Consider the following 10,125-nt stretch of genomic DNA (forward strand, 5'->3'; position numbering starts at 1 on the left):
TTTCGTGCAGCTGCGTGGCCGCAGTGCGCCTGCAGAGCTTAGAGCTTGCCACGCATCTGCTCTCGCTGTTCGACAGGTAGCAGAAGGCAAGGCGCGCGTTTTCCCGCGTTTTCTCGACGACGAGAGCCGGTTGATGTGCATGTAAGCGTAGCATATGAAACAAGAATAGCACGAAGCATTGGTAGTCAGGTGCCAAAGTCGCAGTATGGCATCAGGTGGCGATCGTATGTTTCTGTGGCCACCACTGGTTTGCAGCAAAGTGAATACCGCTAACTGAGAGCGCTGTGTTGTAGCCCCAGTGGCGCAATTGGTTAGCGCACGGTACTTATAAGGCAGTAGCCGTGAGCAATGCCGGGGTTGTGAGTTCGAGCCTCACCTGGGGCATACTTTTATTTCATAGCAGCTGTCTCTGACAGCAACAGGAGGCTAGGTTTGAGATGTATCAGCTATTTGAGTAACATAATTGTGCATTCGAGACGCTAGCTGCGTCTTCCTCGGTAGTATAGTGGTTAGTATCCCCGCCTGTCACGCGGGAGACCGGGGTTCGATTCCCCGCCGGGGAGGTGCGATTTTTATCTCACAAACCTGTTCGAGTGTTGCCCGTATGGGGGTCGTAAGAGCATTAACTTTGCGACCGTGGAGTGTAGTTGGTGCGAAATCTTAAAAAATGCTACATCTTAGGAAGTGGTTCTCGCATTCTTCACACTTCAGAATTACGGGGTTTGCTGTTAACGCTGAGTCAAAGCACCCCAGCCCACGCTGTGGGCGTAATAATCGAGCTCGACGCAGTCCGCAAAATAAATAATTTTAGCAGAGCGTGGTTTCGATCCACGGACCTCTGGGTTATGGGCCCAGCACGCTTCCACTGCGCCACTCTGCTGGCTAGGCTTGCGCCCGCTCTTCGCCACGTGACGTGGGACACTTGGGAAGTGTTGTCTGCGTCGCTTTCACACGCCTGTATTTAATTGCGTATCATCTCCTACAGCTCTCAGCTTGACTTGTCTCGACTTTGCTCCACTGACGCTACGCTGACGCTTGCAGGCAGCGATATTTACCACGATCGACTCGACATGCAGCTGCGAGATGCACAGGAGCAACAAAGCACTCCACGATGCGGCGACATACGAAATCCACTGCCCAGCTACGCGTCGGCAACTAACAAAATGCCGACCCTGCCAGGATTCGAACCTGGAATCTTCTGATCCGTAGTCAGACGCGTTATCCGTTGCGCCACAGGGCCAATGGCAGCACTTCTTTCTACGAGACAAGTGCAATTCGCTAAGAAACGTGTTCTCCATGGCTGAGCAAGCTCCCAAGGAAGGTACCTTTCGTGCAGCTGCGTGGCCGCAGTGCGCCTGCAGAGCTTAGAGCTTGCCACGCATCTGCTCTCGCTGTTCGACAGGTAGCAGAAGGCAAGGCGCGCGTTTTCCCGCGTTTTCTCGACGACGAGAGCCGGTTGATGTGCATGTAAGCGTAGCATATGAAACAAGAATAGCACGAAGCATTGGTAGTCAGGTGCCAAAGTCGCAGTATGGCATCAGGTGGCGATCGTATGTTTCTGTGGCCACCACTGGTTTGCAGCAAAGTGAATACCGCTAACTGAGAGCGCTGTGTTGTAGCCCCAGTGGCGCAATTGGTTAGCGCACGGTACTTATAAGGCAGTAGCCGTGAGCAATGCCGGGGTTGTGAGTTCGAGCCTCACCTGGGGCATACTTTTATTTCATAGCAGCTGTCTCTGACAGCAACAGGAGGCTAGGTTTGAGATGTATCAGCTATTTGAGTAACATAATTGTGCATTCGAGACGCTAGCTGCGTCTTCCTCGGTAGTATAGTGGTTAGTATCCCCGCCTGTCACGCGGGAGACCGGGGTTCGATTCCCCGCCGGGGAGGTGCGATTTTTATCTCACAAACCTGTTCGAGTGTTGCCCGTATGGGGGTCGTAAGAGCATTAACTTTGCGACCGTGGAGTGTAGTTGGTGCGAAATCTTAAAAAATGCTACATCTTAGGAAGTGGTTCTCGCATTCTTCACACTTCAGAATTACGGGGTTTGCTGTTAACGCTGAGTCAAAGCACCCCAGCCCACGCTGTGGGCGTAATAATCGAGCTCGACGCAGTCCGCAAAATAAATAATTTTAGCAGAGCGTGGTTTCGATCCACGGACCTCTGGGTTATGGGCCCAGCACGCTTCCACTGCGCCACTCTGCTGGCTAGGCTTGCGCCCGCTCTTCGCCACGTGACGTGGGACACTTGGGAAGTGTTGTCTGCGTCGCTTTCACACGCCTGTATTTAATTGCGTATCATCTCCTACAGCTCTCAGCTTGACTTGTCTCGACTTTGCTCCACTGACGCTACGCTGACGCTTGCAGGCAGCGATATTTACCACGATCGACTCGACATGCAGCTGCGAGATGCACAGGAGCAACAAAGCACTCCACGATGCGGCGACATACGAAATCCACTGCCCAGCTACGCGTCGGCAACTAACAAAATGCCGACCCTGCCAGGATTCGAACCTGGAATCTTCTGATCCGTAGTCAGACGCGTTATCCGTTGCGCCACAGGGCCAATGGCAGCACTTCTTTCTACGAGACAAGTGCAATTCGCTAAGAAACGTGTTCTCCATGGCTGAGCAAGCTCCCAAGGAAGGTACCTTTCGTGCAGCTGCGTGGCCGCAGTGCGCCTGCAGAGCTTAGAGCTTGCCACGCATCTGCTCTCGCTGTTCGACAGGTAGCAGAAGGCAAGGCGCGCGTTTTCCCGCGTTTTCTCGACGACGAGAGCCGGTTGATGTGCATGTAAGCGTAGCATATGAAACAAGAATAGCACGAAGCATTGGTAGTCAGGTGCCAAAGTCGCAGTATGGCATCAGGTGGCGATCGTATGTTTCTGTGGCCACCACTGGTTTGCAGCAAAGTGAATACCGCTAACTGAGAGCGCTGTGTTGTAGCCCCAGTGGCGCAATTGGTTAGCGCACGGTACTTATAAGGCAGTAGCCGTGAGCAATGCCGGGGTTGTGAGTTCGAGCCTCACCTGGGGCATACTTTTATTTCATAGCAGCTGTCTCTGACAGCAACAGGAGGCTAGGTTTGAGATGTATCAGCTATTTGAGTAACATAATTGTGCATTCGAGACGCTAGCTGCGTCTTCCTCGGTAGTATAGTGGTTAGTATCCCCGCCTGTCACGCGGGAGACCGGGGTTCGATTCCCCGCCGGGGAGGTGCGATTTTTATCTCACAAACCTGTTCGAGTGTTGCCCGTATGGGGGTCGTAAGAGCATTAACTTTGCGACCGTGGAGTGTAGTTGGTGCGAAATCTTAAAAAATGCTACATCTTAGGAAGTGGTTCTCGCATTCTTCACACTTCAGAATTACGGGGTTTGCTGTTAACGCTGAGTCAAAGCACCCCAGCCCACGCTGTGGGCGTAATAATCGAGCTCGACGCAGTCCGCAAAATAAATAATTTTAGCAGAGCGTGGTTTCGATCCACGGACCTCTGGGTTATGGGCCCAGCACGCTTCCACTGCGCCACTCTGCTGGCTAGGCTTGCGCCCGCTCTTCGCCACGTGACGTGGGACACTTGGGAAGTGTTGTCTGCGTCGCTTTCACACGCCTGTATTTAATTGCGTATCATCTCCTACAGCTCTCAGCTTGACTTGTCTCGACTTTGCTCGACTGACGCTACGCTGACGCTTGCAGGCAGCGATATTTACCACGATCGACTCGACATGCAGCTGCGAGATGCACAGGAGCAACAAAGCACTCCACGATGCGGCGACATACGAAATCCACTGCCCAGCTACGCGTCGGCAACTAACAAAATGCCGACCCTGCCAGGATTCGAACCTGGAATCTTCTGATCCGTAGTCAGACGCGTTATCCGTTGCGCCACAGGGCCAATGGCAGCACTTCTTTCTACGAGACAAGTGCAATTCGCTAAGAAACGTGTTCTCCATGGCTGAGCAAGCTCCCAAGGAAGGTACCTTTCGTGCAGCTGCGTGGCCGCAGTGCGCCTGCAGAGCTTAGAGCTTGCCACGCATCTGCTCTCGCTGTTCGACAGGTAGCAGAAGGCAAGGCGCGCGTTTTCCCGCGTTTTCTCGACGACGAGAGCCGGTTGATGTGCATGTAAGCGTAGCATATGAAACAAGAATAGCACGAAGCATTGGTAGTCAGGTGCCAAAGTCGCAGTATGGCATCAGGTGGCGATCGTATGTTTCTGTGGCCACCACTGGTTTGCAGCAAAGTGAATACCGCTAACTGAGAGCGCTGTGTTGTAGCCCCAGTGGCGCAATTGGTTAGCGCACGGTACTTATAAGGCAGTAGCCGTGAGCAATGCCGGGGTTGTGAGTTCGAGCCTCACCTGGGGCATACTTTTATTTCATAGCAGCTGTCTCTGACAGCAACAGGAGGCTAGGTTTGAGATGTATCAGCTATTTGAGTAACATAATTGTGCATTCGAGACGCTAGCTGCGTCTTCCTCGGTAGTATAGTGGTTAGTATCCCCGCCTGTCACGCGGGAGACCGGGGTTCGATTCCCCGCCGGGGAGGCACATCCGATTTTTAATTGCTGCTCTATCATTCGCCGAACTTAGTGTAGGACGTTTGCGGCTACTAGCACCATATCTCTCGCACAAGGGCACCTGTCTACAGCGCATCCTCGGTAGTATAGTGGTTAGTATCCCCGCCTGTCACGCGGGAGACCGGGGTTCGATTCCCCGCCGGGGAGGTGCGATTTTTATCTCACAAACCTGTTCGAGTGTTGCCCGTATGGGGGTCGTAAGAGCATTAACTTTGCGACCGTGGAGTGTAGTTGGTGCGAAATCTTAAAAAATGCTACATCTTAGGAAGTGGTTCTCGCATTCTTCACACTTCAGAATTACGGGGTTTGCTGTTAACGCTGAGTCAAAGCACCCCAGCCCACGCTGTGGGCGTAATAATCGAGCTCGACGCAGTCCGCAAAATAAATAATTTTAGCAGAGCGTGGTTTCGATCCACGGACCTCTGGGTTATGGGCCCAGCACGCTCCCACTGCGCCACTCTGCTGGCTAGGCTTGCGCCCGCTCTTCGCCACGTGACGTGGGACACTTGGGAAGTGTTGTCTGCGTCGCTTTCACACGCCTGTATTTAATTGCGTATCATCTCCTACAGCTCTCAGCTTGACTTGTCTCGACTTTGCTCGACTGACGCTACGCTGACGCTTGCAGGCAGCGATATTTACCACGATCGACTCGACATGCAGCTGCGAGATGCACAGGAGCAACAAAGCACTCCACGATGCGGCGACATACGAAATCCACTGCCCAGCTACGCGTCGGCAACTAACAAAATGCCGACCCTGCCAGGATTCGAACCTGGAATCTTCTGATCCGTAGTCAGACGCGTTATCCGTTGCGCCACAGGGCCAATGGCAGCACTTCTTTCTACGAGACAAGTGCAATTCGCTAAGAAACGTGTTCTCCATGGCTGAGCAAGCTCCCAAGGAAGGTACCTTTCGTGCAGCTGCGTGGCCGCAGTGCGCCTGCAGAGCTTAGAGCTTGCCACGCATCTGCTCTCGCTGTTCGACAGGTAGCAGAAGGCAAGGCGCGCGTTTTCCCGCGTTTTCTCGACGACGAGAGCCGGTTGATGTGCATGTAAGCGTAGCATATGAAACAAGAATAGCACGAAGCATTGGTAGTCAGGTGCCAAAGTCGCAGTATGGCATCAGGTGGCGATCGTATGTTTCTGTGGCCACCACTGGTTTGCAGCAAAGTGAATACCGCTAACTGAGAGCGCTGTGTTGTAGCCCCAGTGGCGCAATTGGTTAGCGCACGGTACTTATAAGGCAGTAGCCGTGAGCAATGCCGGGGTTGTGAGTTCGAGCCTCACCTGGGGCATACTTTTATTTCATAGCAGCTGTCTCTGACAGCAACAGGAGGCTAGGTTTGAGATGTATCAGCTATTTGAGTAACATAATTGTGCATTCGAGACGCTAGCTGCGTCTTCCTCGGTAGTATAGTGGTTAGTATCCCCGCCTGTCACGCGGGAGACCGGGGTTCGATTCCCCGCCGGGGAGGTGCGATTTTTATCTCACAAACCTGTTCGAGTGTTGCCCGTATGGGGGTCGTAAGAGCATTAACTTTGCGACCGTGGAGTGTAGTTGGTGCGAAATCTTAAAAAATGCTACATCTTAGGAAGTGGTTCTCGCATTCTTCACACTTCAGAATTACGGGGTTTGCTGTTAACGCTGAGTCAAAGCACCCCAGCCCACGCTGTGGGCGTAATAATCGAGCTCGACGCAGTCCGCAAAATAAATAATTTTAGCAGAGCGTGGTTTCGATCCACGGACCTCTGGGTTATGGGCCCAGCACGCTTCCACTGCGCCACTCTGCTGGCTAGGCTTGCGCCCGCTCTTCGCCACGTGACGTGGGACACTTGGGAAGTGTTGTCTGCGTCGCTTTCACACGCCTGTATTTAATTGCGTATCATCTCCTACAGCTCTCAGCTTGACTTGTCTCGACTTTGCTCGACTGACGCTACGCTGACGCTTGCAGGCAGCGATATTTACCACGATCGACTCGACATGCAGCTGCGAGATGCACAGGAGCAACAAAGCACTCCACGATGCGGCGACATACGAAATCCACTGCCCAGCTACGCGTCGGCAACTAACAAAATGCCGACCCTGCCAGGATTCGAACCTGGAATCTTCTGATCCGTAGTCAGACGCGTTATCCGTTGCGCCACAGGGCCAATGGCAGCACTTCTTTCTACGAGACAAGTGCAATTCGCTAAGAAACGTGTTCTCCATGGCTGAGCAAGCTCCCAAGGAAGGTACCTTTCGTGCAGCTGCGTGGCCGCAGTGCGCCTGCAGAGCTTAGAGCTTGCCACGCATCTGCTCTCGCTGTTCGACAGGTAGCAGAAGGCAAGGCGCGCGTTTTCCCGCGTTTTCTCGACGACGAGAGCCGGTTGATGTGCATGTAAGCGTAGCATATGAAACAAGAATAGCACGAAGCATTGGTAGTCAGGTGCCAAAGTCGCAGTATGGCATCAGGTGGCGATCGTATGTTTCTGTGGCCACCACTGGTTTGCAGCAAAGTGAATACCGCTAACTGAGAGCGCTGTGTTGTAGCCCCAGTGGCGCAATTGGTTAGCGCACGGTACTTATAAGGCAGTAGCCGTGAGCAATGCCGGGGTTGTGAGTTCGAGCCTCACCTGGGGCATACTTTTATTTCATAGCAGCTGTCTCTGACAGCAACAGGAGGCTAGGTTTGAGATGTATCAGCTATTTGAGTAACATAATTGTGCATTCGAGACGCTAGCTGCGTCTTCCTCGGTAGTATAGTGGTTAGTATCCCCGCCTGTCACGCGGGAGACCGGGGTTCGATTCCCCGCCGGGGAGGTGCGATTTTTATCTCACAAACCTGTTCGAGTGTTGCCCGTATGGGGGTCGTAAGAGCATTAACTTTGCGACCGTGGAGTGTAGTTGGTGCGAAATCTTAAAAAATGCTACATCTTAGGAAGTGGTTCTCGCATTCTTCACACTTCAGAATTACGGGGTTTGCTGTTAACGCTGAGTCAAAGCACCCCAGCCCACGCTGTGGGCGTAATAATCGAGCTCGACGCAGTCCGCAAAATAAATAATTTTAGCAGAGCGTGGTTTCGATCCACGGACCTCTGGGTTATGGGCCCAGCACGCTTCCACTGCGCCACTCTGCTGGCTAGGCTTGCGCCCGCTCTTCGCCACGTGACGTGGGACACTTGGGAAGTGTTGTCTGCGTCGCTTTCACACGCCTGTATTTAATTGCGTATCATCTCCTACAGCTCTCAGCTTGACTTGTCTCGACTTTGCTCCACTGACGCTACGCTGACGCTTGCAGGCAGCGATATTTACCACGATCGACTCGACATGCAGCTGCGAGATGCACAGGAGCAACAAAGCACTCCACGATGCGGCGACATACGAAATCCACTGCCCAGCTACGCGTCGGCAACTAACAAAATGCCGACCCTGCCAGGATTCGAACCTGGAATCTTCTGATCCGTAGTCAGACGCGTTATCCGTTGCGCCACAGGGCCAATGGCAGCACTTCTTTCTACGAGACAAGTGCAATTCGCTAAGAAACGTGTTCTCCATGGCTGAGCAAGCTCCCAAGGAAGGTACCTTTCGTGCAGCTGCGTGGCCGCAGTGCGCCTGCAGAGCTTAGAGCTTGCCACGCATCTGCTCTCGCTGTTCGACAGGTAGCAGAAGGCAAGGCGCGCGTTTTCCCGCGTTTTCTCGACGACGAGAGCCGGTTGATGTGCATGTAAGCGTAGCATATGAAACAAGAATAGCACGAAGCATTGGTAGTCAGGTGCCAAAGTCGCAGTATGGCATCAGGTGGCGATCGTATGTTTCTGTGGCCACCACTGGTTTGCAGCAAAGTGAATACCGCTAACTGAGAGCGCTGTGTTGTAGCCCCAGTGGCGCAATTGGTTAGCGCACGGTACTTATAAGGCAGTAGCCGTGAGCAATGCCGGGGTTGTGAGTTCGAGCCTCACCTGGGGCATACTTTTATTTCATAGCAGCTGTCTCTGACAGCAACAGGAGGCTAGGTTTGAGATGTATCAGCTATTTGAGTAACATAATTGTGCATTCGAGACGCTAGCTGCGTCTTCCTCGGTAGTATAGTGGTTAGTATCCCCGCCTGTCACGCGGGAGACCGGGGTTCGATTCCCCGCCGGGGAGGTGCGATTTTTATCTCACAAACCTGTTCGAGTGTTGCCCGTATGGGGGTCGTAAGAGCATTAACTTTGCGACCGTGGAGTGTAGTTGGTGCGAAATCTTAAAAAATGCTACATCTTAGGAAGTGGTTCTCGCATTCTTCACACTTCAGAATTACGGGGTTTGCTGTTAACGCTGAGTCAAAGCACCCCAGCCCACGCTGTGGGCGTAATAATCGAGCTCGACGCAGTCCGCAAAATAAATAATTTTAGCAGAGCGTGGTTTCGATCCACGGACCTCTGGGTTATGGGCCCAGCACGCTTCCACTGCGCCACTCTGCTGGCTAGGCTTGCGCCCGCTCTTCGCCACGTGACGTGGGACACTTGGGAAGTGTTGTCTGCGTCGCTTTCACACGCCTGTATTTAATTGCGTATCATCTCCTACAGCTCTCAGCTTGACTTGTCTCGACTTTGCTCGACTGACGCTACGCTGACGCTTGCAGGCAGCGATATTTACCACGATCGACTCGACATGCAGCTGCGAGATGCACAGGAGCAACAAAGCACTCCACGATGCGGCGACATACGAAATCCACTGCCCAGCTACGCGTCGGCAACTAACAAAATGCCGACCCTGCCAGGATTCGAACCTGGAATCTTCTGATCCGTAGTCAGACGCGTTATCCGTTGCGCCACAGGGCCAATGGCAGCACTTCTTTCTACGAGACAAGTGCAATTCGCTAAGAAACGTGTTCTCCATGGCTGAGCAAGCTCCCAAGGAAGGTACCTTTCGTGCAGCTGCGTGGCCGCAGTGCGCCTGCAGAGCTTAGAGCTTGCCACGCATCTGCTCTCGCTGTTCGACAGGTAGCAGAAGGCAAGGCGCGCGTTTTCCCGCGTTTTCTCGACGACGAGAGCCGGTTGATGTGCATGTAAGCGTAGCATATGAAACAAGAATAGCACGAAGCATTGGTAGTCAGGTGCCAAAGTCGCAGTATGGCATCAGGTGGCGATCGTATGTTTCTGTGGCCACCACTGGTTTGCAGCAAAGTGAATACCGCTAACTGAGAGCGCTGTGTTGTAGCCCCAGTGGCGCAATTGGTTAGCGCACGGTACTTATAAGGCAGTAGCCGTGAGCAATGCCGGGGTTGTGAGTTCGAGCCTCACCTGGGGCATACTTTTATTTCATAGCAGCTGTCTCTGACAGCAACAGGAGGCTAGGTTTGAGATGTATCAGCTATTTGAGTAACATAATTGTGCATTCGAGACGCTAGCTGCGTCTTCCTCGGTAGTATAGTGGTTAGTATCCCCGCCTGTCACGCGGGAGACCGGGGTTCGATTCCCCGCCGGGGAGGCACATCCGATTTTTAATTGCTGCTCTATCATTCGCCGAACTTAGTGTAGGACGTTTGCGGCTACTAGCACCATATCTCTCGCACAAGGGCACCTGTCTAC

At 53.1% G+C, this 10,125-nt stretch overlaps 31 non-coding genes across 31 annotated transcripts; 17 read left to right on the forward strand and 14 right to left on the reverse strand.

Moving 5' to 3' along the window:
• The first annotated feature begins 292 nt into the window (after positions 1-292).
• Positions 293-384, forward strand: Trnai-uau (transfer RNA isoleucine (anticodon UAU)). The gene is given in 2 exon segments: positions 293-330; positions 349-384. It is a non-coding gene; the product is annotated as a tRNA-Ile (tRNA).
• Positions 385-491: 107 nt separating this feature from the next.
• Trnad-guc (transfer RNA aspartic acid (anticodon GUC)) lies at positions 492-563 on the forward strand. Its single transcript has one exon. It is a non-coding gene; the product is annotated as a tRNA-Asp (tRNA).
• Positions 564-808: 245 nt separating this feature from the next.
• Positions 809-880, reverse strand: Trnam-cau (transfer RNA methionine (anticodon CAU)). The gene has a single exon. It is a non-coding gene; the product is annotated as a tRNA-Met (tRNA).
• Positions 881-1,167: 287 nt separating this feature from the next.
• Trnar-acg (transfer RNA arginine (anticodon ACG)) lies at positions 1,168-1,240 on the reverse strand. The gene has a single exon. It is a non-coding gene; the product is annotated as a tRNA-Arg (tRNA).
• A 378-nt stretch (positions 1,241-1,618) lies between these two features.
• Positions 1,619-1,710, forward strand: Trnai-uau (transfer RNA isoleucine (anticodon UAU)). Its single transcript is given in 2 exon segments — positions 1,619-1,656; positions 1,675-1,710. It is a non-coding gene; the product is annotated as a tRNA-Ile (tRNA).
• Positions 1,711-1,817: 107 nt separating this feature from the next.
• On the forward strand, positions 1,818-1,889 carry Trnad-guc (transfer RNA aspartic acid (anticodon GUC)). The gene has a single exon. It is a non-coding gene; the product is annotated as a tRNA-Asp (tRNA).
• Positions 1,890-2,134: 245 nt separating this feature from the next.
• Positions 2,135-2,206, reverse strand: Trnam-cau (transfer RNA methionine (anticodon CAU)). Its single transcript has one exon. It is a non-coding gene; the product is annotated as a tRNA-Met (tRNA).
• A 287-nt stretch (positions 2,207-2,493) lies between these two features.
• Positions 2,494-2,566, reverse strand: Trnar-acg (transfer RNA arginine (anticodon ACG)). Its single transcript has one exon. It is a non-coding gene; the product is annotated as a tRNA-Arg (tRNA).
• Positions 2,567-2,944: 378 nt separating this feature from the next.
• Positions 2,945-3,036, forward strand: Trnai-uau (transfer RNA isoleucine (anticodon UAU)). Its single transcript is given in 2 exon segments — positions 2,945-2,982; positions 3,001-3,036. It is a non-coding gene; the product is annotated as a tRNA-Ile (tRNA).
• A 107-nt stretch (positions 3,037-3,143) lies between these two features.
• Trnad-guc (transfer RNA aspartic acid (anticodon GUC)) lies at positions 3,144-3,215 on the forward strand. Its single transcript has one exon. It is a non-coding gene; the product is annotated as a tRNA-Asp (tRNA).
• Positions 3,216-3,460: 245 nt separating this feature from the next.
• On the reverse strand, positions 3,461-3,532 carry Trnam-cau (transfer RNA methionine (anticodon CAU)). The gene has a single exon. It is a non-coding gene; the product is annotated as a tRNA-Met (tRNA).
• A 287-nt stretch (positions 3,533-3,819) lies between these two features.
• Positions 3,820-3,892, reverse strand: Trnar-acg (transfer RNA arginine (anticodon ACG)). The gene has a single exon. It is a non-coding gene; the product is annotated as a tRNA-Arg (tRNA).
• A 378-nt stretch (positions 3,893-4,270) lies between these two features.
• Positions 4,271-4,362, forward strand: Trnai-uau (transfer RNA isoleucine (anticodon UAU)). Its single transcript is given in 2 exon segments — positions 4,271-4,308; positions 4,327-4,362. It is a non-coding gene; the product is annotated as a tRNA-Ile (tRNA).
• Positions 4,363-4,469: 107 nt separating this feature from the next.
• Trnad-guc (transfer RNA aspartic acid (anticodon GUC)) lies at positions 4,470-4,541 on the forward strand. Its single transcript has one exon. It is a non-coding gene; the product is annotated as a tRNA-Asp (tRNA).
• Positions 4,542-4,648: 107 nt separating this feature from the next.
• On the forward strand, positions 4,649-4,720 carry Trnad-guc (transfer RNA aspartic acid (anticodon GUC)). Its single transcript has one exon. It is a non-coding gene; the product is annotated as a tRNA-Asp (tRNA).
• Positions 4,721-4,965: 245 nt separating this feature from the next.
• Positions 4,966-5,037, reverse strand: Trnam-cau (transfer RNA methionine (anticodon CAU)). The gene has a single exon. It is a non-coding gene; the product is annotated as a tRNA-Met (tRNA).
• Positions 5,038-5,324: 287 nt separating this feature from the next.
• Positions 5,325-5,397, reverse strand: Trnar-acg (transfer RNA arginine (anticodon ACG)). Its single transcript has one exon. It is a non-coding gene; the product is annotated as a tRNA-Arg (tRNA).
• Positions 5,398-5,775: 378 nt separating this feature from the next.
• On the forward strand, positions 5,776-5,867 carry Trnai-uau (transfer RNA isoleucine (anticodon UAU)). Its single transcript is given in 2 exon segments — positions 5,776-5,813; positions 5,832-5,867. It is a non-coding gene; the product is annotated as a tRNA-Ile (tRNA).
• A 107-nt stretch (positions 5,868-5,974) lies between these two features.
• Positions 5,975-6,046, forward strand: Trnad-guc (transfer RNA aspartic acid (anticodon GUC)). Its single transcript has one exon. It is a non-coding gene; the product is annotated as a tRNA-Asp (tRNA).
• Positions 6,047-6,291: 245 nt separating this feature from the next.
• Trnam-cau (transfer RNA methionine (anticodon CAU)) lies at positions 6,292-6,363 on the reverse strand. The gene has a single exon. It is a non-coding gene; the product is annotated as a tRNA-Met (tRNA).
• A 287-nt stretch (positions 6,364-6,650) lies between these two features.
• On the reverse strand, positions 6,651-6,723 carry Trnar-acg (transfer RNA arginine (anticodon ACG)). Its single transcript has one exon. It is a non-coding gene; the product is annotated as a tRNA-Arg (tRNA).
• A 378-nt stretch (positions 6,724-7,101) lies between these two features.
• Positions 7,102-7,193, forward strand: Trnai-uau (transfer RNA isoleucine (anticodon UAU)). The gene is given in 2 exon segments: positions 7,102-7,139; positions 7,158-7,193. It is a non-coding gene; the product is annotated as a tRNA-Ile (tRNA).
• A 107-nt stretch (positions 7,194-7,300) lies between these two features.
• On the forward strand, positions 7,301-7,372 carry Trnad-guc (transfer RNA aspartic acid (anticodon GUC)). Its single transcript has one exon. It is a non-coding gene; the product is annotated as a tRNA-Asp (tRNA).
• Positions 7,373-7,617: 245 nt separating this feature from the next.
• Positions 7,618-7,689, reverse strand: Trnam-cau (transfer RNA methionine (anticodon CAU)). The gene has a single exon. It is a non-coding gene; the product is annotated as a tRNA-Met (tRNA).
• A 287-nt stretch (positions 7,690-7,976) lies between these two features.
• On the reverse strand, positions 7,977-8,049 carry Trnar-acg (transfer RNA arginine (anticodon ACG)). Its single transcript has one exon. It is a non-coding gene; the product is annotated as a tRNA-Arg (tRNA).
• Positions 8,050-8,427: 378 nt separating this feature from the next.
• Positions 8,428-8,519, forward strand: Trnai-uau (transfer RNA isoleucine (anticodon UAU)). The gene is given in 2 exon segments: positions 8,428-8,465; positions 8,484-8,519. It is a non-coding gene; the product is annotated as a tRNA-Ile (tRNA).
• Positions 8,520-8,626: 107 nt separating this feature from the next.
• Positions 8,627-8,698, forward strand: Trnad-guc (transfer RNA aspartic acid (anticodon GUC)). The gene has a single exon. It is a non-coding gene; the product is annotated as a tRNA-Asp (tRNA).
• Positions 8,699-8,943: 245 nt separating this feature from the next.
• Positions 8,944-9,015, reverse strand: Trnam-cau (transfer RNA methionine (anticodon CAU)). Its single transcript has one exon. It is a non-coding gene; the product is annotated as a tRNA-Met (tRNA).
• A 287-nt stretch (positions 9,016-9,302) lies between these two features.
• On the reverse strand, positions 9,303-9,375 carry Trnar-acg (transfer RNA arginine (anticodon ACG)). Its single transcript has one exon. It is a non-coding gene; the product is annotated as a tRNA-Arg (tRNA).
• Positions 9,376-9,753: 378 nt separating this feature from the next.
• On the forward strand, positions 9,754-9,845 carry Trnai-uau (transfer RNA isoleucine (anticodon UAU)). The gene is given in 2 exon segments: positions 9,754-9,791; positions 9,810-9,845. It is a non-coding gene; the product is annotated as a tRNA-Ile (tRNA).
• Positions 9,846-9,952: 107 nt separating this feature from the next.
• Trnad-guc (transfer RNA aspartic acid (anticodon GUC)) lies at positions 9,953-10,024 on the forward strand. The gene has a single exon. It is a non-coding gene; the product is annotated as a tRNA-Asp (tRNA).
• The last annotated feature ends 101 nt before the right edge of the window (positions 10,025-10,125 follow it).

This window comes from Schistocerca serialis, unplaced genomic scaffold (assembly GCF_023864345.2).
Source record: "Schistocerca serialis cubense isolate TAMUIC-IGC-003099 unplaced genomic scaffold, iqSchSeri2.2 HiC_scaffold_1265, whole genome shotgun sequence".
Classification (NCBI taxonomy): Eukaryota; Metazoa; Arthropoda; class Insecta; order Orthoptera; family Acrididae; genus Schistocerca; species Schistocerca serialis.